Genomic DNA, 23825 nt, shown 5'->3' on the forward strand with positions numbered 1-23825 from the left:
TGCACTTCTGGAGTGGATATCAAGAAATGGCACATTTCCAACAGCTTTGCATCAGTTAATTTTAAGTTGAAAATTTTGTTGAAATGCTTCCAAGTAAGATTATAAATTTAGCAGGACAGGTTGCTTGTTAAGGTTGCTTGTTGTATATCTCTAAGGGGCGTGTGCATTGAAACTTGCTGCGCAATAGACGGAATGGGGTGTAACATATATCCATGTAATTAACAGGCAGAAGGTTGGAGCTGACCTAAAGACCAGACATGGGAAGCAATCTTCCCAGTATTGTTGTAGATAGTTTCACCTCTTTAAGTAAAAGGACCAATCTGACAGTGTGGCCAACCCTGCTCAGGTGGTTGCTGTGGTTGTGTAAGGAAGTAAAAAGACACAGCCCTGATGATAAGGAAGTGGCTTGCTGAGGGCACAACATCAGAACTGGCAGAAACAAGTCATGCTGGGAACTGATGGTTTGAAAGGATTAACAAGCAGTTTGTGCCTATTCAATATTGGTAGGACCCCAGCAAATCCTGAGAATATGGGATTTTGCTCTTCTCCCGCCCTTTCCAATGCTGTTATATTTCTTAGAGTCCTTTACCAAGGTGCACTAAATGAGAGCTAAGTCAACATCCCACTTGGCCTCCTCAAGGTCTTTTCTGCATCTAAAATATCTGGGGAATGTTGTCCCATGGGTCTTTTCGATTTCCATTACAAGGAAGCCAACTCTCATGGGAAGTCTGCTCATAGTCTCTTTGAGGTCCCTTCTAAATTGCCTCTGGCACTTGATACAATGCTGTTCAATGATGTTGTTTTGTTCACAAGTATCAGTCATGCTTGAGGAGCCATTTGCAATGCCCAAGAGTCTGCAATCTAATTTGCTGAACAGTTCACACAGGTATTGTTCTGTTTGTCTGATATGAAATCTAAACTGGGTCATGAGTGCACACACACTCAAATCAAAGATTTAGGACATTGTGTGTGAAATAAGTCACTACGTAAACAATCACACTGCACAACAAAATGATGACTATTTTAATTTTGGAACAAAGCAACTGTTTTCTCTTTTTAACAAGAGACTGTAAAATAACCCTTTTCTTAGGCATATGACCTTTGAAGATTGTAATCTCTAGAACAAAGAGTCAGAAATGAGACAAAACTGCAATTACAATTTTCACAAACATTTATTATCTCATGATTAACTGACTGAAAACATTTGTGGTTCATAAACCTTCATGATTTAACATCCAAAATACACTTAATAAGACTGTGCTTCTCTGGACCATCCATAAATCCAGCTCTCCAGTGCCATTGGTCTAAATCAGGAAATCATTCCCTCTTGGAAATTCAGTTCTATATCATTATAATGTATAGTTTTTTTAATATAGCTTGTAAGCATAGTACAGTGATGTTTCCATGGAACCATGCATATTTTTTTTATTTTCCTCAAAGGCGTGTCTAATGTCAGATTACTCAATGTGCTGCTGTTCTTTGATCTGTAGAGCAGGTCGGCATCTCTTGTTTTAAAAAAATCAGTCGGTAGTAACATTTTTAACTACATGGACAAAACATTTAAGCTCCAAACTGTTCCAAATGCCCTTCACAATCATTAAATCATTTTAATCTCGAAGAAGGTGAACTGTTTGCTCACCTTAAGAGACCTTTAATTGCAGTTTGAACCAAAGGCTTGGCATCTTTTACGAAAAATAAATTGTTGCAGTGAGTTAATCCTTTATAGCCTGCTGTTTCAAGTTCTTTATTGTAGACAGTTGGGCGCCCTAGTACAGTTAAGATCAGAGGTGCTGATAACCTGGTCCATGATTTATGGGAACTTGGGGTTGCAATCACTTAATGAGGAAAGCTAGAGTGTCAACATGTTTATTAAATGCAGGAGCACTTCCAGGAGGTTCCATTTGAGTTAAGTTATTCAAAATGATTTTAAAAATATATTTCCTTTGTAGAATCGACTCACATTTTGCCCTCTATGTGACTTTATTCACAGGGTGACTTTGGCATTTGCACCGAAAAGTGTTGTATTCTCCTCCTTCTGTGGCTGAACTTCTGATTTCTAAGTCAACTCTAGAAATAAAGACTTACACCTCGTAACTCTTCATAACAGTCAAACGAGTGGAAAGTTACCCGCAGTCTGAGTAATCTCAAACCTAACACAAGTACAACTTCGTTTCATCTATATAGTCCACATCTTGAAGAAGACAAAAAAAATTGCAGGTAAATAACTCTTTTTAAGCCATTGTCTAACAGTGGACAAATCTGAGATAACTAGAAATGGATGGTAGCTTTAAATTAGAGATGCACGCATTTTGCAATACTTCATAATTAAAGTGACCTTAAAATAATTTCAATAAATATTGTTTACTTTTCATTATCAATTTCACATCAAGCAGAATTTCAGGAAATGTTACTGTTGGTTCAACTCAGCAAACTCTGGATGTACAAGGGAATTGTGAAGATCCAAGAGAAAAGCGTCCAGGGAGAGGATAAGTCCAAGTTTATAAGGCAGAGTCATGAATATTCTGACATTTACAGAACGTTGTGAAAATTTCCCTAATTCACTGCAATGCCCCCTTTGTACCACATCAAGCTGGTTCAGAATCTCTCAGATCAGAGACACATAAATCCATCAGTTTTCCCACTTCTATTTCACTATCTCATGACCCCTGTTTGAAATGTGCACATCAGATAATGCCAGGAACAATGTTGGCAGTGATGCTCTCTGCAGTTGAACATTCCACTCATATTCTCAATCGAAGTTTATACATGGATATAGTCATGCAGGCAGTTCTCTTATCCTCAATCCCCTGTCAAATCCCTTGAACGAGAAAGGAGATGAGCACAATGAGAAATGGAGCCACATACATACTTGACAGAATAACAGGAGACCAGATGAGTCTTCAGAATGGATGAGTGCATCTATAGTTTGTTGAATTAAAACAGTGCTCATGAGATCTGCCACGACTTTGAAAGAAATGTCAACTCATAGAATCCAAAGTACAAAGGGCCATTTAGATCAACAGGACCATATTTGGAATTACCCTCTTCACAAGCCATTAGTTTGAATCACTATTAGTCAACCTGCTCCCATATCCCTCAAATCCTTTATTTTTCATCCAAACAATTCTTGAAAAATTGGCATTGTTCCTGCTTCAACTATTAACTGTCAAAGAGAATTCTACAGTCTCACAATACCCACATAAAGAAGCTTCGCCTGCCTTGTATATGATATCTTCTACACTTCATCTTACAGATAGCGTGTAAGTAACTTGTTCAGAGATGTTCCTGAACACCTCCAAACCAGGGGGTCATCAACCTGAGCCTGCTATCTCACAGGTAGGGACACTACCACTCTGCTGTAAGAGCCCCTATATTTAATCTGATATCAATAATCTTTCACTCCCAAAGCCGCGAGAGCATTCAGTAATTTTCTTTAAACAAGGCATTAACAAAGGTGCAGAAGAAATTTAAGTCATTAGATTGCAAGGCTTCAGTTGTGTGGAGATATTAAAGGTTCTGCAGTTCCCTCCTAAGAGAAGAGACAATGAAATTGAGATTTAATAGAGATTTTCAAAATCATGAAGGTTTTGAGCAAAAATGAAAACTGTTTCCATTGACAAAAGGATCAGTAACTAGAAGGCAAGATTTAATGTCATTGACAATAGAGGAGGAAGACAGTGGTGTTGTGGTAATGCCAAGGACTACTTGTCCAGCAGGTCCCTAATTTCATGCTCTAGTTCCACGGGTTCAAATCCCACCTCATCTGCTGGAATGACAATTCAGTTAATGAATCTTGGTTGTTAGTGTGACATAATGAATATATTAAGACTGAGATAGACAGATATTTGGTGTCTCAGAGTATGGGGAGCAGGTCAAGAGTGGAGTTAAAATGCATGATCATATTGAATGGCAGAACAGGTTAACAGCACATGTTGTTCTCCCCTATTCCTATTGCTGTTTTTGTGCTCCCTTTGACAATAATTTAATGTTACAGTTATGCATTCTCCTGTCGCTGAAAACTTGTTGAGAGATTTTCTATATCTACCACAACAATTCTTTGTTATAATTCTTCCTAGTTGCAATATCATGAATCAGACACTGCAGAAATAGAGACAGAATGAGACCATTCAGCCCCTTGAGTCTACTCTACCAATCAAAAGATCATGGCTGATCCAATTTTCCTCAAGTATACTTTCTTGCCCTTTCTCCATTACACTTGATTCCCTTACTGATCGAGAATTTACCTATCTCAAATTTACCTTAAATATACACAAGGGACTCTGCCCTCACAGCTCTCTATGGCAAAGAGTTCCAAATAAACTGGATGAACCATAGATCTATCCATATTTCTATCCGCAAATTGCGTAAGAAGCCTTGTATGAGAAATATTGAGTAGATCAATTGGTCTTTTCTTGTTTCTAACAAAAATGAGAGGAAAATAAGACACCATCACAAAGTAAAAGCCGAAAGAACAGCAGATGTTGTAATCAGAAACAAGAATGGAAGTTGTTGGAAAAGCTCAGCAGGACTGGCAGCATCTGAGAAGAGAAATCAAAATTAATGTCTTAGGTCCAGTGACCCTTCCTCAGAACTTTCAGACGCTTCACAGATGCTGCCAGTCCTGCCGAGCCTTTCCAGCAACTTCTGTTTTTATCACAAAATTAAAACGTGTTCATTATAACCAAGGCTGGCATTTGATTTCATTTCCTTTTCTTTTTAGACTGATATCAAAGAATTTGCGATGATATCAAATAATTTTATTTCTCTTTAACTAAATTCTACAACTTGCAGCTTCCTTACCTGTTGCCTAAGTGAGCAACCACTTCCTTTCTTAAAATGTTGAGTCCAGCGTTCACAATTCAGATTTGTAATGCAATTACATACAACGCATTGCAGCATTCTCTGGGTGGACTTTGGATTGTATTTATCATCATACAGATTGGGACTAAAGTATACCAGGGCTGCAGAAGCAAGGAAAAACATATAATCAAATATAACAAATTCGACAGCAATAGTATCTTACTTGACAAGATACAGTTTTAATTTATGTGTTCTTAAGGAAAATGAGGAAAGAACTTTAGCCATCACGTTATTCCATGACTTTATTGCATTCATTTCCTTCACTCTACATATTATCCTTTGTGGTCATATCTATTTAGTCTTTTCATCCATCTTGCTCCAGCAACATTTTTTTCCCCTGCTCATTTATACAGGCGAGGTCACTTTACACACTTGAATTATACAAGTGACATCGATTAAAGCAGCTATTATTTGAATAGCCATATTGACCAGATATAACACGAGCATCAACGCCCCTTAAACTGACTGCATCAACATAAAGCAGCAGAAGTACTGCAATAAATGGCAGAAGAATCTCAGGGAAGGTTATTGAAAGCTGTTGTCAATCTTAAATTTTGTCAAAAATGCAGTGATAACATAACACTAAAAGTAACTGAACTAAATTAAACCATCCCACATTTGGTGTACATTTCCACCTGGATTTGTTTTATATAAACAAACTAAATAACACGACAAGAAACGGGGAATAATAATAGTCTTTCACTAACCTAACTTTTTGCATGTTTGATTTTGGGATGACTTCAAACAGTTTATAGATGTGGTTCAGTCCTGAGATATCTGCTAACTTTCACTGTTCAGTACGTATGTGTATTGTATATCAGGAGAATCGACGTTTCGGGCATGAGCCCTTCTTCAGGAATGAGGAACGTGTGTCCAGCAGGCTAAGATAAAAGGTAGGGAGGAGGGACTTGGGGGAGGGGCGTTGGAAATGCGATAGGTGGAAGGAGGTTAAGGTGAGGGTGATAGGCCGGAGTGGGGGTGGGGGCGGAGAGGTCAGGAAGAAGATTACAGGTTAGGAAGGTGGTGCTGAGTTCGAGGGATTTGACTGAGACAAGGTGGGGGGAGGGGAAATGAGGAAAATGGAGAAATCTGAGTTCATCCCTTCTGGTTGGAGGGTCCCTAGGCGGAAGATGAGGCGCTCTTCCTCCAACCGTCGTGTTGCTATGGTCTGGCGATGGAGGAGTCCAAGGACCAGCATGTCCTTGGTGGAGTGGGAGGGGGAGTTGAAGTGTTGAGCCACGGGGTGGTTGGGTTGGTTGGTCCGGGTGTCCTAGAGGTGTTCTCTGAAACGTTCCGCAAGTAGGCGGCCTGTCTCCCCAATATAGAGGAGGCCACATCGGGTGCAGCGGATGCGGTAAATGATGTGTGTGGAGGTGCAGGTGAATTTGTGGCTGATATGGAAGCATCCCTTGGGGCCTTGGAGGGAAGTAAGGGGGGAGGTGTGGGCCCAAGTTTTGCATTTCTTGCGGTTGCAGGGGAAGGTGCCGGGAGTGGAGGTTGGGTTGGTGGGGGCTGTGGACCTGATGAGGGAGTCACGGAGGGAGTGGTCTTTTCAGAATGCTGATAGGGGAGGGGAGGGAAATATATCCCTGGTGGTGGGGTCCGTTTGGAGGTGGCGGAAATGACGACGGATGATACGCTGTATATGGAGGTTGGTGGGATGGTAGGTGAGGACCAGTGGGGTTCTGTCCTGGTGGCGATTGCAGGAGTGGGGCTCAAGGGTGGAGGAGCAGGAAGTGGAGGAGATGCGGTGGAGGGCATCGTCGATCACGTCTGGGGGGAAATTGCGGTCTTTGAAGAAGGAGGCCATCTGGGTTGTACGGTATTGGAACTGGTCCTCCTGGGAGCAGATGCGGCGGAGACGAAGGAATTGGGAATATGGGATGGCATTTTTACAGGGGCCAGGGTGGGAGGAGAAGTAGTCTAGGTAGCTGTGGGAGTCGGTCGGTTTATAGTAAATGTCCGTGTTGATTCGGTCACCCGAGATAGAAATGGAAAGGTCTAGGAAGGGGAGGGAGGAGTCTGAGACGGTCCAGGTGAATTTGAGGTTGGGGTGGAAGGTATTGGTAAAGTGGATCACCCTCACCTTGACCTCCTTCCACCTATCGCATTTCCAACGCCCCTCCCCCAAGTCCCTCCTCCCTACCTTTTATCTTAGCTTGCTTGGCACACTTTCATCATTCCTGAAGAAGGGCTCATGCCCGAAACGTCGATTTTCTTGCTCCTTGGATGCTGCCTGACCTGCTGCGCTTTTCCAGCAACACATTTTCAGCCCTTGTCAGTCTTCCACAGGGACTGTTCCCTCCAGGACACCCTGGTTCACTTCTCTGTCACTCCCAACATCTCCCCACACCCCAACCTCACCTTCCCATGTAATCTCAGAAGGTGCAACATCTGGCCATTTACTTCGTCCCTCCTCAGTTTCCAAGGACCCAGACACACCTTCCAGGTGAAACAGTGATTTACCTGTACCTGGAAGCTGGAAGGACAGCATCTTATTTTCCACTTGGGAACTCTGCAGCCTTCAGAACTCAATATCAAGTTCAATAATTTTAGAGCTGGAGCACCTTCTCTTATGTCCTTACCCTAAAACCCACACACCAGGCCGTGTCATCACATGGGCTGCTTATCACAACCATCCCATGATCAGCTCTAATGGTTCCCATTAGCAGCTAGTCATTCCCCCAGACTGACCTTTCCCCATTCCATTATCTGTCTAACTGTTGTTCTCTCTCTCGTTCTGGGCTCTATCACCACCCATTATGTACTCCCCATTGCCCCCCCTCCCCCTCAGCCCACCCCCCCACCCCTCAACCAACCTTCAGCATTTCTTCTAGATGTTTGCTGTCTACAATCAATTCTGAAGAAGGGTCACTGTGATAGTTAGTTATCTTACATAGTTCTGAGATAAAAATTCAAAGGATAATTATTTGATTCAAATTCCAAAGTGGGCCTTTTTTACTGACATCAGATCTGTACCATTAAGCCCAGTGCCTCGGTAGGGTTTCAATTGTGGTTTTAGATATTTCTGGAAACTTAATGACATCTTATCCTATGGCCAATCGTGGCAAGCTATTTATAGGTTTTATTACATATTCCATATCAAGATAGTGTCCTCTGTGTTGCAGTATGTTTGCGCACGTTTTCATACGAGCAGCTGCTGAGAGGCTCCAAGAGCCAGGAGGCCATGAACAACTAAGGAAAGTAAAACATATCATCCACTGGAATAGAGTGCTAGGTATAGGTTAGCCATGGATCTTGAGCACCGGAGTCAGGACCTTTGTACCACCTATGCCTAATCAAATGAAACGGTACCTGCCGACCCACCTTTTCTGAATGAATGTTGTTTTACCTGCAGAGTACCAATGCTACATTCTCCTCCTGAATGCTACCTACTGCTGCCCCCTGAGCTCAGCACAAGGAGCGTTACACCCTGAACCGTTGACTTCTCCACCTCCTGATGCTGCCTGCCTTGCTGTGTTCCTCCAGTCTCCTGCCTGTCTGCTTTGGATTCCAGCATCTGCAGTTCTTCTTGTCTCTCGTCCCGAGCACGAGGAGGCAGCAGCTGATGTTTACAAACCGTGAGGCACAGCCAGGCTGCTTTTCTTAAAAGCAGGATATATCTTCAAAGCAAAGCCATGCAAAAATGTTGCTGTAATGTCAGCTATGGGAATGTTTAATCCGACACAGACAGTGGCTCCAGGGTGACAGACGTTATGATCACTCTCTGAATGGCTATGATTCCCAAAATCTTAACACTCCTGGGTGAAGGCAGACAAATTAGCAGCCCTTCCATGTTCACCCGCCCTCTTGGTTAGATGCAACAAGGTTAATTTAAAAAGGGGATACGTTTCCCCAGACCAAAGGAGCCATGTATACTTGGGTGTATATCTGCATGGATCATTGAAGGTGGCAGAATAGACAGAGAAAGCAGAAGGAGAAAGTGAGTCATAGAGTCATAGAGATGTACAGCACTGAAACAGACCCTTTGGACCAACCCGTCCATGCCGACCAGATATCCCAACCCAATCTAGTCCCACCTGCCAGCACCCAGCCCATGTCCCCCCAAACTCCACCCAGATGCCTTTTAAATATTGTTATTGTACCAGCCTCCACCACTTCCTCTGGCAGCTCATTCCATACATGTACCACCCTCTGCATGAAAAAGTTGCCCCTTAGGTCTCTTTTATATCTTTCCCCTCTCACCCTAAACCTATGCCCTCTAGCTCTGGTCTCCCCCACCCCAAGGAAAAGGCTTTGTCGATTTATCCTGTCCATGCCCCTCATGATTTTATAAACCTCTATAAGGTCACCCCTCAGCCTCCAAAGCTCCAGTGAAAACAGCCCTAGCCTATTCAACATCTCCCTATAGCTCAAATCCTCCAACCCTGGTAACATCCTTGTAAATCGTTTCTGAATCCTTTCAAGTTTCACAACATCTTTCTGATAGGAAGGAGACCAGAATTGCATGCAATATTCCAACAGTGGCGTAACCAATATGACCTCCCAACTCCCATACTCAATACTCTGACCAATAAAGGAAAGCATACCAAACGCCTTCTTTACTATCCCATCTGCCTGTGACTCTACTTTCAAGGAGCTATGAACCTTCACTCTAAGATCTCTTTGTTCAGCACCACTCCATAGGACCTTTCCATTAAGTGTATAAGTGAGAACTGCAGATGCTGGAGATCAGAGTCAAGAGTGTGGTGCTCGAAAAGCATAGCAGGTCAGGCAGCATCCCAGGAGCAGGAGAGTCGACGCTTCAAGCATTAGCCCTTCATCAGGAAGGGCGTCATCTTCTTGATGAAGGGCTAATGCCCGAAATGTTAATTCTCCAGCTCCTCAGATGCTGTCTGATCTGCAGAGAAAGCAGAAGGCAAAGTGTACAGTGTTCTTGGCTTTATTGAAGGGGGAATGGAGTACAAGAGTAAGGAGGTGATGTTGAAGTTGCATAAAAGACACCTGTTAAACCTCAGGTGGAGTACTGTATACAACTCTGGGTGCCACCTTCTAGGAAAGGTGTGATTGCACTGGAGACTGTGCAAAGGTAACTTATACAAATGGTTCCAGAAAATAGGAACTTCAGCATATGAAGCTAGATTGAGAAAGTTTGGACAGGAGATTTGATTAAGGTTTTCAAAATCCTGAGTGGGCTGGGTAGCATAGAGTGGGGCGAAATGGTTCCCACTCCTAGAAAGGACAAGAACAACAGAATGTAGGTTTAAAGGGATGTGCAAATGAAGCAAGGGTGTTTTGAGAAAAAAACATACACCGGCTAGTTAGGATATTGAACGTGCTGCCGAGAGATGTGGTGGCAGCAGGCGTAATTGAGGCATTCAAATGGGCATTGGATGGTTATTTGGATATAAATGATGTGGAAGGATATGAGGAAAAGGTAGGAGATTGGCACTGGTGCAGGTATGATAGGCCAAGTGACCTCCATCTCCACCGCAACACTGTGAACATGACAAGTCTATCTTGAGTGAATGAGTTTATTCAGGTTGATTCTTATGCATTTTTGGCTAAGTCCAATTCGCATTGAGTATTAGGGAAGGTTTTTTGTCACATGGCCTAGATAGTTTTCTTGACCAATCTCGCCTCGTTAATTATCTACTATGCCCATATGGAATCTCTCTCAGCCACCAATACCACACACAGCTTGGGAGCCAGTATGGAGATAGGTTCAGCAAGTGATATATTGTTGGGCCACATGTGCTTGCAGTTAGAAAAAATGGAAGAAATTCCAGGACACAAAGGACTCAGATTGGGATATGGATGAGGCAGCATTTACATTGAGATACTGTATGCATCAGCTGCCTTACCAGTCTTCACCACTGACAAGCAGCACAGAGGAATCAGGTTCCAACTTGGTGGAGTAGATATGTTCTGAGTCAGCAGCCAGTTGCGCTGCACAATGAGAGGCCATTTACCACTCATTCTGTCTTCTCAAAGAATGACAGGATCAGCTCCAACCAGGGAGGGTCCCAGGGATTGGTTTTTCACAGAGGAGGTGAAAAATGGGAGGCTGACCCATTTCCGCATCACGAGCTTGCCCTTTCCACACATGAACCTGAAACTAACTGGAGCTGGAAGGCCAACTCCAGGGGAGACAGCAGATAGCAGTTGAGGTGATGGGGATGGAAGCAGAAGACCTGGGAAGAGGGCGTGTTCAGCTCAGCAGGAACTGCTGTGACTGCTGCTTGGGAGAATGTAATGAAGGGAAGACTTCGCCAAAGGCAGATGGAGACTTGCAACTAAGATGAAGTGCAAAGTATGGGTGTTATTAAAATTGAATTGCTATGCATTAGATTTTCATCAAAATTTCCACTTTTTAAAAACAAACAAATAGCTGACACCAGGAGTCTATAAAAGTAAACTAAAGCTTTTGCAAGATGTGGAATAAAAAAATGAACATAGAAATTTTATTAAGAGATTGAGCCTGAGATTGGAAAGGGTGTTGCCCCATATTATTAAAGAGGACCAGACAGGCTTTATAAGGGGCCATAGGCCCTCTAATAATATTAGAAGGTTGCTCAATATGGTCCAGGTTTGTCAGCAACGATCGATCCAGGGGTTGGTGATTTCCTTCGATGCAGAGAAAGCATTTGACTAGGTCGAATGGCTGTATCTTTTTTATGTTTTAGAACAGTTCAGGTTGGGTGGGGTCTTTGCTAGGTGGGTGGAGGTTCTATATCACCCCCTTCTGGCCACGGTCATCACCAACGGGGTGAAGTCTGGGAATTTTATGATTGGTTGGGGTAGTCGGCAAAGCTGCCCCCTCTCACCGTTGTTGTTTACGTTGGTGATAGAGCTGCTGGCAGAGGCCATTCGTCAGAACGTCCACATAACCGCTCCGGAAGTGGGATCGTGGGCACACAAGATTACACTGTATGCGGATGATGTCCTTCTGTTTTTATCGAACCCAATGACCTCCGTACCCCATTTGATGCAATGTATCAATTCATTTGGGGCTATTTCAGGATGTAAGATTAACTTTGCAAAATCGGAGACTATGCCTTTGGGGAACCTTAAGGATGTGTCAGAAGTTGAAGGTGGCCCTAAGTTCCGTTTTAAGTGGTCACGGGTAGGGTTCCAATACCTAGGCAAGTTTGATCTGTTATTTCGGACTAACTTTGCTCACTTGCTTGACAATATTAAGCGAGATCTCTAGAGATGGGAGGCTCTTCTGATTTCATGGCTGGGCCGAATATATCTCATTAAGATGAATACTCTTCCTCATTTGCTTTATCCCATGCGTATGCTCCCTATAATGTTTCCCAGGTCAATGCTGCGGAAGCTTATGGGATGGTTTGGTCCCTTTGTCTGGCATTATGGGCGGCCCCTCATCAAACTTACTAAATTGCAGTTGCCTCAAGGAGGGGGAGGAGTTGATTTCCCAGACATCAGAAGGTATCAATTGAGTTCCCTGCTGTCCTTTGTCTGCGATTGGTAATAATCCAGGCTCAATATGGCTGGATATTGAGGCCTCCCAAGTAAAGTGCCCTCTTATTAACCTGTTGTTCATGGATAAGATGAGGACAGTTATGGACCACTGCCGGAACCCCATTGTCATTAGTACAGTCAAGGCATGGAGGGCGATGAGTCAGAGTAAGGGTTGTTTATCCAAGACTTCACCACTTACACCTATAGTTGGCGTGCCAGGGTTCCGACCAGGGATGATAGACTCAGGGTTCAAACTATGGGCAGCGAGAGGAGTTTCTAGTTTGGGAGACTTGTTTGAGAGGGAGGTTATGATGCCTTTTGAGCAACTGAACCGCAAATACGGGTTGCCCAGCAGAGACCTTTTCCGTTTTTTTCAGGTTAGGGATTTCATCCAGAAGAAGACTATGCTCCTCACTAAGCCCTATAAGCCCGATACAGAGAGGTTGTTGCTACGTTCCACAAGCACCCTTTCGGTTAGTGTCCTCTATCGCCGGCTGGGTGGCAGGGCCTGGCAGGATATTAACCGTTTATGTGAGGTCTGGAAGCAAGAGCGAGGAGTGGAGATCTCTTCTGAAACATGGGAGAATATGTGGGAGAATACTCGAAAGATCTCAGTCTGTAACTGGACATGTGCTATGCAGTTAAAAGTTCTGCACAGGGCTCATCTGGCACCAAACCGTCTGGCGAAGTTTAAAAAAGGGGCATCTTCAGTGTGCCCCAAATGTAAAATAACTGTAGGTACTCTGACCCATTGCTTCTGGACATGCCACAGGCTCCGTGTTTATTGGAGCGCTGTGGCGGGAGAGATCGGGAGGGTTTTGAGGACTGAAGTCAAAGTAGACCCGATATCTCTCCTCTTAGGTCTACCAAATTTACCATCTGTAGACGGGCGTAGGGAGAAACTATATAATAATCTTACACACTGTGCATGGAAGACTATTATGATGAACTGGGTATCTGAGAACCCACCGGACTTGCTGGGATGGCAGAAATTAGTAATGGAGCACATTCCCTTGGACTTTTTCACAAACGTGGTGCACCACACAACAGACAATGTTTATAAGACATGGCAGCCCTACTTGAGTTATTTGGATATAGATTTGTCAGTTGTCTTAACTAGGGTGTTTGTCTAACCAGATTGGCTAGATTTGTCAAGCCCTGTGCCCTGGAGGGAATCGCCTGAGTTAATACGGATATGTATACAATGCTCCCGTTCCTTTGTTTGGGAGCTTTGCGTCGAGCATAGCTGTTCTGTATTTTGTGGTTTTTTATTTGTTTTTTTTGCTTTTCTTTTTTTTTCTTTGGTGTTGCTTTGCACAGTGTTAGGGTTTGTTTTGTATTATAGGGTAGGTTAGTAGTTGTTAGACAGTAATTGTATTGTAATTTGTGTTTTGTTTGTTTTTACGGTAACTAGGGAGAGAATAGGGTCCCTCAAAGATCAACAAGGCGGCCTTTCTGTGGAGCCACAGAAAATGGGGGAGATACTAAATGAATATTTTGCATCAGTATTTACTGTGGAAAAGGATATGGATGATATAGACTGTAGGGAAAAAGATGGTGACATCTTGCAAAATGTCCAGATTACAGAGGAGGAAGTGCTGGATGTCTTCAAAAGGGAAAAGGTGGATCTGATCAGGTGTACCCGAGAACTCTGTGGGAAGCTAGAGAAGTGATTGCTGGGCCTCTTGCTGAGATATTTGTATCATCGATAGTCACAGGTGAGGTGCTGGAAGACTGGAGGTTGGTTAACATGGTGCCACTGTTTAAGAAGGGTGGCAAGGACAAGACAGGGAACTATAGACCAGTGAGCCTGACCTCAGTGGTGGGCAAGTTGTTGGAGGGAATCCTGAGGGACAGGATGTACATGTATTTGGAAAGGCAAGGACTGATTAGGGATAGTCAACATGGCTTTGTGCGTGGGAAGTCATGTCTCACAAACTTGATTGAGTTTTTAAAAGAAGTAACATAGAGGATTGATGAGGGCACAGTGGTAGATGTGATCTATATGGACTTCAGTAAGGTGTTCGACAAGAATCCCCATGGGAGACTGATTAGCAAGGTTAGATCTCATGAAATACAGGGAGAACTAGCCATTTGGATACAGAACTGGCTCAAAGGTAGAAGACAGAGGGTGGTGGTGGAGGGTTGTTTTTCAGACTGGAGGCCTTTGACTAGTGGAGTGCTACAAGGATCGGTGCTGGGCCCACTACCTTTCATCATTTATATAAATGATTTGGATGTGAGCATAAGAGGTACAGTTAGTAAGTTTGCAGATGACACCAAAATTGGAGGTGTAGTGGACAGCGGAGAGGATTACCTCAGATTACAACAGGATCTGGACCAGATGGGCCAATGGGCTGAGAAGTGGCAGATGGAGTTTAATTCAGCTAAATGCGAGGTGCTGCATTTTGGGAAAGCAAGTCTGAGCAGGACGTGTACACTTTATGGTAAGGTCTTAGGGAGTATTGCTGAACAAAGAGACCTTGGAGTGCAGAGTCATAGCTCATTGAAACTGGAATCACAAGCAGACAGGGTAATGAGGAAGGCATTTAAATTGCCTTCCTTTATCGGTCAGAGTATTGAGTACAGGAGTTGGGAGGTCATGCTGCGGCTGTACAGGACATCGGTTAGGCCACTGTTGGAATATTGTGTGCAGTTCTGGTCTCCTTCCTGTTGGAAAGATGTTGTGAAACTTGAGAGGGTTCAGAAAAGATTTACAAGAATGTTGCCAGGATTGGAGGATTTGAGCTATAGGGAGAGGCTGAACAGGCTGGGGCTGTTTTCCCTGGAGCGTCGGAGGCTGAGGGGTGACCTTATAGACATTTACAAAATTATGAGGGGCATCGATAGGGTAAATAGACAAAGTCTTTTCCCTGGGATGGGGGAGTCCAGAACTAGAGGGCATAGGTTTAGGGTGAGAGGGGAAAGACATAACAGAGACCTAAGGGGCAACCTTTTCACACAGAGAGTGGTACGTGTATGGAATGAGCTGAAAGAGGAAGTGGTGGAGGCTGGTACAATTGCAACATTTAAGAGGCATTTGGATGGGTATATGAATAGGAAGGGTTTGGAGGGATATGGGCCGGGTGCTGGCAGGTGGGACTAGATTGGGTTGGAATATCTGTTCGGCATGGACAGGTTGGACCGAAGGATCTGTTTCTACGATGTACATCTCTATGACTCTGTAACTCTATTATACTGATATTTGTTATTGATTTTATTTTTCAGTAATGTTATATGTTAGTAAAGTTAAAAAAAAATTGCAAATAAATATATTTGCAAAAAAAAGAGATGGAGCCTGAGGTAGGTGACAACTAACAAATGACTTTGAGAAACAAATCACCTCGGTCGGGAAAATGGTAACTATAGTGTACAAGCCATCGTAAAGAGAAAGCACTAAAGTGATGTGCAAAGGATGCAGTTTAACCAGAAGACTGAGAGGAACATCAGGTTCAAATTTTGACTAACTAGCTAACTCAAAAGCAATCAATTTCTATAACTTCCATTCTTGCAAGCGATATATTATACCTTCATGAATAATGATGAGAAAAGAGTGTTATCTGAATACAGTATTTTAAGGAACACAACACATCTTTAATTTGCAAAACTTGCACTTTCAGGCTTCTTCACTTGTCTGCAACATGCATGGAGTGTTTGATTAACTTTGCTTTTGCAGATGGATATTCATTTCCGCCCACTTAGAGATGCTGATGTACTGATGGTAAATCATTGCTACCCTTCACTCTGATGGTGTGCATAATTTCATAGCAGGAAATGGGCAGAGAGCTCCTATCTGTGTTGATGGCTATTTCATCATTGATAGTTGTGTCAAGTGATGCCGGATGCCTTGGTGTCAGGAATATCAAATGTTCTACAGCGAGGAAAAAGACAACCTCCAAAGACAGTCCTCTGAAGCCCACCCAAGCAGCCATTCACTCGCTGAAGCCGGGTGCAGGATCTTGTTTATCCAGTTGGGTAGCCAAAAATAAAAGAAGGAAAATGTTCAAACAAGCAATGATATGGTCTGCAATGATCCATCCTTCCTGGTCTCAGAGCAAAAGACATTTATATTAATCAAGAACACAAATCATAGGTGAAAATGGACTAGTAGACGAGCTCTGAAAAGGCGCAATGGCTTCAATTAATTACAAACTCCTTTTCTCCAATATTCTTGAATGCAAACTATTTTACAAACCTCTTCAAAAAATGTAAACAAAACATCCAGAAAGATCGGGTTAAATCAAAAGAAGAGGGTGGGGGGAGGGGCATGCCTTACTGTTGACGTGCAGATATCTTTTCAATAGTTTGTTTGAAAAAGTGCTCCTTTGATCTTTATTGTTTGAGCCAAAACATTTAACAATTTGCATCAGCTCTATTTCACTTCTCTAAAAATACTTTGCAGTTTCTATTACAAAGGGTTATGCAAAGTTTGCCCAGCAGGGCTTCTGTGCCTGCAGGCTTTTCCATCAGTGGCATGGACCAAACCAGCCCATCATTGGCTTTCTCCCAATCCTCCCTGGGTGCTGGTTTCAACTTTTGTTTTAAAGTGCTGTCCTGGAGACAGGAAGAGTTGAATCCTTGCCACTGAATGCAGTAAAAATACACTTTTTGACCACTTTGCTGACAAGGTCCTTCCTATCCCACCCCTTTTAATGTGCTGAGTTCAGCCAACATCAATTTGTAGCATTGTGAGCTATGTTTAGCATTAGTATAAGTCAGCCTCTGCCAAACATAGTTTAGCCTGAATATTGCTAAGTACAGGAAGACATGAAATGACAGAGGTTCATAGGTCAAGCCATCACTTCTTTCACTCTTCACCATTTTTAATGTTGAAATGAATATTCTGCTATTGAGGAAAACTTAATTCCTGCCAACTTTCTGTTTTTCTTTCTCTCCAGATTACAAAGAAAACATTGATTATATTAATTGATTGCCCTTTCATAAATTAATATTCTATCTGATGTTCACATTTACTATTAATTATTCATTAACAAAGTTGAAGGAAAGTAGTCTGTGGTTCAATGTTAACAGCAATCAAGTCTTAAAGCTGAGTGAGTTATTTAAATTTTATCACAATGAGGTTATCGTGATAAAATTACAGCTTTTGTCCAATAACGTCATCTGTAAGTTACAAAGCTGATTTACAATTTTCAATGGAATATGTGAACTATCGTTTAATTAAAACCCTATACTGGGCTCCACGGTAACCAAATGCTCTCTTAAAATTACCAGGTCAAAGTTTCATAAACTCTCATTTGCGAGTGCTTTGTTTGGGGTTCTTGACTTGACGATAACCATTGCCACTGAGGCAAGGAGCATGCAAACTTCATCCTAAATGTTGTACTGTTAGTCTGAGCTTGCGCCAGGAAATTGTCAAGCCTTCAGAAAGGATTGGGGTGGGTGGAAGTAGCCAAGGAGATCTATACCCAGGGTCCAGCCCCGTTGTCCTGCAGTCAGTGCCACAAGTTCAATGACCCTTCACAGATGGGCATGACACCTCCTTCTTAATGGCATCACCAAACTCTGACACCTCTCAATGCACCATTAGCCCAGCACTCCCTGAGGCCTAGTAACCAGACGCTACCTCACTCTCAGAATCTCATTCTTATACCAGCATCACATCCAGCTCCTGTAGCTTCAACACACTCCTGACCAGTCAGATGTGCCTGCATGTTGCCCCCATATAGAAATTACTTTTCTCTCACTCCTGCAGGTGGGCAGTAATTGCCAGGAACAAAGAAGAACCAATAGGGAACAAGCTTATTTGCATCTCTTGACTCTAAGCATGAAGGAGATGATATGAAGGTGCCTATGATATCTAGCATCACTGAGAACAATGAGGAGGATGTTCCTTCTCAACTCCCAGCTCATCCTCACACTATTTTCTGACACTATGGGTAAGTTGAGAATGCTGTGACCATGGAGCTCTTGTGACATGCTTGCAAACCCATCCTCTTCCTCATCTGATTTACCCTACACTCAGAGATCCAAGAATTGCCACAGGAAGAAGCAAGACCTCACTGATGAAAGGACAACCTCAGTAGCTCAACAATCCGTGTACTTAAGAGGAATATGCATGTGGTGAGTCACCAGTCATGAGTGGGCTGCAGCCAGGCTAGAGAGAAATGATTGTATGTGCTTCAACTTGAGGTTGCAGAAAGTTTTGCTCTGGGGGACTCAGATGAAATGGAGCAACATAGAATCATAGAACCCCTACAGTGTAGAAACAGGCCCTTCAGCCCAACAAGTCAACACCAAACCTCCAAAGATTAACTCACCCAGACCCATCGCCCTATTATCCCATATTTACCCCTGACTAATGCACCTAACCTACACATCCCTGGGCACACATCATGGGCAACTTAGCATGGCCAATTTACCTAACCTTCACATTTTTGGATTGTGGGAGGAAACTGGAACACCCGGAGGAAACCCACACAGACACAGGGAGAATGTGCAAACTCCACATAGAGGCTGGAATCAAACCCAGATCCTTGGTGCTGTGAGGCAGCAGTGATAACCACTGAGCCACCATGCCACCCTGGCAAGAGAAAGCTGATGAGAATGCTCACCAAGATGCTGGGTGCATTGGAGAACAAACAGACCATTTTCTATCCCTGTTAATGAGAATGGAGGATTCTAGCTCTAACATGGCACAGGCCATCCTACAGAGTCATAAAATCATAGAGATGTACAGCACGGAAACTGACCTTTTGGTCCAACTTGTCCATGCCAACCAGATATCCCAACCTAATCTAGTCCCATTTGTCAGCACTTGGTCCATATCCCTCTGAACCCTTCCTATTCATATACCCATCCCAGTGCCTTTTAAATGTTGTAATTGTACCAGCCTCCACCACTTCCTCTGGCAGTTCATTCCATACATGCACCACCCTCTCTGTGAAAACGTTGCCCCTTTGATCCCTTTTAAATCTTTCCCCCTCTTACCTTAAACCTATGCAATATTCCAAAAGTGGCCTGATCAAGGTCCTGTATAGCTGCAACATGACCTCTCAACTCCTGTACTCAATACCAAACGCCTTCTTCACTATCCTATCTAGCTGCAACTCTACTTACAAGGGAATGTGAACCTGCACTACAAGGTCTCTTTGTCCAGCAACACTCACCAGGACCTTACCATTACGTGTTTCGAGTTTGAAACCAAGTTGTCCACCCAAGTGACAGCTAACTTCATGACTCCAGGTTTGGTCGATGTCTTTGTCATCCATAGCAGAACAGGCAGTAGCCATCTCCTGTAAAATAACCTGCAGTGGTAACCCAGATGGATCTAAGCTTATTGCCTTGCAGCATCAGACTGTATCCTCATGGTAGCAGTGCTCAAAAGGGTTTGCAGACTCTCCCGGAGTCCAGCAATTTGTTCACCAGCAGGTCTTTGGGATTGATGAGGCACCATCCTGGCGAATGGGAAGGGCCCTGGAGACCACCAACCTTCAGGATGACAACATTCATGCTCCCACCATTGCCACTCTGCCATTGTCCTCATGGTCTTTCAGCCAGCCCCTACTGTTGCCACTACTGAGGGGATACAATCCGAATCCAGTCGCAAAAGGCTCAGAACAGTTGAAGTCATCCTCCAAGGGGACCTTTAAGTCAGCAGCTTTCCACTGACTATTCTATATAACTACTGGGGTAACAGTGTGGGAGAGCACTAGGCAGGCAAGACCACACAAATGACAGCTACTAAAAGAATACACAAACGTCGTCAGTTCATTTTTGCTTATATAATTACTAAAATAAGTCATGACCTAGTGGTATTGTTACTGGGCTATTAATCTCGAGACCCAGATAGTATTCTAGACACCTAGATTCAAATCCTGCCATGGCAGATGGCGAAATTTTAATTCAATAGTAAGAATCTGGAATCAAGAGTCTAGTGATGACCGTGAAATCATTGTCGATTGTCAGGAAAATCCATCTCGTTCACTAAAGTCCTTCAGAGAAGGTAACTGCTACTCTCACCAGATCTGGTCTACATGTGACTCCAGACCCACACCAATGTGCTTGAGTTTCACCGTCCTCTGGGCAATTAAGAGTGGGCAATAAATGCAGGCCAACCAGTGATACCCTCATCCCATGAATGAATAAAAAACTGTTATTATCTCATGTTTGACCAATTACATAATTGAATACATTATGGATAAAGGTGTCATGGCAATAGTTTTCTTGATGAAGGATTCTGGGCAAGAGGTCAATTTGATAGAATTTGTCAAAAAAAATCATAAAATATGAACTATTGAACTTTAACTCCATTGACTGATTTGATACCTGGGACTTTAATTCGAAAGAAAATAACTTCAAATGAGCCAGGTCACTGTGGCTTAAAATGGCTGTAGAAACTACCTGACCTGTAAGCTGGCTAATAAATTACAAAGTGGATGCCTGAACGGCATTGCTAAGGAATGTGAATAAAATACTGCAGATGTTGGAAACCTGAAAGAAAATAAAAATTGCTGAAGAAGCTCCTCAGGTCTGGCAGCATCTGTGGACACAGAAACAGAGTTAATGTTTCATGCCCAGTTCTGAACAAGAGTCAAACATGACTCAAAATATTAACTAGGTGAAAGTGGGTATTGCAGATGCTGGAGATTAGAGACAAGATTAGAGTGGTGATGAAGGGCTTTTGCCCAAAACATCGATTTTCCTGCTCCTCGGATGCTGCCCGACCTGCTGTGGTTTTCCAAAACCACTCTAATCTTGACTCAAAATATTAACTGTTTCTCTCTCCACTGATGCTGAATTTCTTTGGCACTTTTTGTTTCTATTGAGGAGGAACTGATTTGCATTAAGATAATTGAAATGGCTTTGGTGCAGACACTAGTTTACTGCATCTTGAATAGACCTTCTCAAGATATGAACAGTCTCTTTCGATTTGATAGAGGATTCGCTATTCAGGAGCGATAGCTGAGAAATTAATGTTCAATCACCTTTGGCTACACCAGGATTGTGTCTGAAGCTGACTGTCATCATGGTTGAGGAGAAGGAAGGACAGGTTGCCCGAGAAGGATGTTAAGAAAGCAGTGAAGAGGGTGACAGCAAAGAGTGACAAAGTCCAGGAAAGAAGGTTTTGCCATTTATAGGTACAAGATGATGAAGCAGGTTCAGCCTAACCTCAGCATCTCCTCCAAGGCCACGAGCTCATCCATCAGCGATATTTCTGAGTGCATTGCAGGGGAGGTTTCCTGACTGTCCCTTACAACAAATGCAAGACCATCACCTCCCGGGAGATCAAGACTGCCATGTGTCCCCGCTGCCTATAGAGCTGACATAGAATGTCGCGTCAGAGTGCACATAGGCACTACACCAGCTCTGACTGAAACACCACATTGTACTGTCAAAAAAAGAATACAAAACTGACTGGTTTTTGCTGGCCTTTGATATCAAGAGCTTCTTGTGTCAGGTGAACGTCCCACTACCTGATGGGACGATGACTGTGCAGTTTGAAAGCAACTCACAAGACTACAGCTGTCTCTCTGGTCAATCTATAAAAGGCAGAAAAGTAACATCTCGCACAGTCCACAGTCTGCTGTCACAGTGACATCAAGAAGGCCTACAGGATGGAATAGTCATGGAACATCTGCTCCATTTCCCTGCCATGAACATTCATTCCAACTACTGCTCCAACTTTTATATGGGCAGGTCATCAGGTCCTCTCAGTGAAGATGCAGCAATACTCTCTGGCAAATACAGGAACTCCTCCACACAATGCTTCCAAAAACCCTGCAGAGTACTTCCACAAAGTTAGTGATTGCAATGAGCAATAAATCATGTTATCAGATGACTAGCCTTTCACATTTTGCTTGTGGGAGGGAGACAGCGACTCCAAGTTGTAGCTGGGTGTATTTTCTTTAAATGAGTGACCAGCGGATGCAGCCAGTGAACCTGAACAATCCGAGTTCAAAATACATACAGCATCTCACCCAGAATCATTCTTTGTCAACACAATTTGACCAATTTGCAAGCTTCTGATGCATAGGTTCCCTTCCCTTAACAGGACTCTGTGCAGACTGAACAGAAACACAGCAAACTCCAGCCAAATATTTCCAGCCAACACCTTAAAACATATCTCTTTTTACAACTTACTGTTTCCAAAGTGCTGTAAAAATTGATGCTCACTTAGAGTTAAAAATTTAATTGATACATTTGCTTTTCTCATTAGTTTATTATTTTTCCCTCAGGATAAACAGAAACGAACGCATTACATGTAGGAATCTCTATGTAACCTGACACAAACACAAAGACATGGGAGTATCAATACTTGCACAGAAAAACGATAACATGCACTTACAAATATATGCACGCCTATCCAAACATAAACATACAATCCTTTGACTTTTTGGAGGAGAGAGCTATTTTGTGACCGGACACACATTAAAAGATGGGAACTGTTTATTCAACAAAGAGGGTGCTCTTAGTGAAGTCACACAAACAGTAAAGTGTAGGTGAGTAAATAGATGATTACTGGGCAATAATGAATTTGACTACAAAAACTGATACCAATTAAATCAAGGAATTTTATGTGAGGTGAATACCATTAGCCGATCACTACTATTGTGTTTTCTTGTAAGACAGACATCTTCATGGACTTTGAACTTAAACCACACCAGCAGCCACATTCCTGCACAAAGTAAACAGTGAACAGTCTATAATTTCCTTTGCAGGAGACACTGGGCTATGCACCAATGCTAATGGCCAGGATTACGGATTCCTTTTTAGACTTCATTTATGGAGTTACAGTTATGCAATAGATCATCCAAATCTGATTTGATTTCATTTTTCACTTACGAAACATTTAATCCCATGGGCTTCCTTGGAGACAATTTGACTAAGCTACAGTAGGAAGAAAATGGGTGGTTGCCACAGCAGATTTGCTGCTGACCTTTTGATGTGCCAAGAGCTCAGTGTCTGGGTAAGGCAGCTGTGACTAAAACAAAAAAAACAATAAAAATAATAAATCATGAAGACAATAACAATCATGATGAAAATTATTAGAAACAAAAAGGTGTGAATAGCTCTTGGTTACTTTTCCAAGACCCTAAATAATTGGGGCTCTATTTTATACATGATAACCACGTGGCACATATTACAACAGACCATATTTTACAAATCTGATTGTTAACACAGATGGTAGGAACTAAACTACATAAATCTGGCTTGTCAGGAGTCCCATAAGAAGCAACTCTCAGCTACAAGTACAATTTTTCCCAAGAATGTTTTATGTAGGGTGCAGAAACAATTGGATCAAAATACACAGAAATGTCAAAATATCCTCTGGCCATGTTCATACCAACAAATTCCATCTTGCCAACTCTCCCCTGTCCTTGGCTAGGAATTTAAATTCATCTCCTATGCACGGCTGCAAGCAATCCTGGAGCAAAACAGAGGCTTGTGAAAGAATAAATGTCTCTCTTCTGTTAACTCTCTTTGAACATTTGGATTATTAGTTACAAAAACAATGGACATGTAAAAAAAAAGGGAAACAATTGGGAGCAAGACTTAAT

The 23825-nt window shown here is 42.8% G+C and overlaps 1 long non-coding RNA gene across 2 annotated transcripts in view; it reads right to left on the reverse strand.

Moving 5' to 3' along the window:
- Window positions 1-1159: 1159 nt before the first annotated feature.
- Window positions 1160-23825, reverse strand: part of LOC122562732 (uncharacterized) — a 107549-nt gene continuing 84883 nt past the window's right edge. For both annotated transcript variants that reach the window (XR_015761310.1, XR_006315403.2), the window contains exons 2-3: window positions 4801-4961; window positions 1160-2818 (exon numbers count right to left, since the gene is read on the reverse strand). This is a non-coding gene — a long non-coding RNA (uncharacterized LOC122562732). The remainder of the gene's footprint in view (window positions 2819-4800; window positions 4962-23825) is intronic.

This window comes from Chiloscyllium plagiosum, unplaced genomic scaffold (genome assembly GCF_037043375.1).
Source record: "Chiloscyllium plagiosum isolate Xiang-an unplaced genomic scaffold, Cpla_swu_hap1 HiC_scaffold_24, whole genome shotgun sequence".
NCBI classification, from domain to species: Eukaryota; Metazoa; Chordata; class Chondrichthyes; order Orectolobiformes; family Hemiscylliidae; genus Chiloscyllium; species Chiloscyllium plagiosum.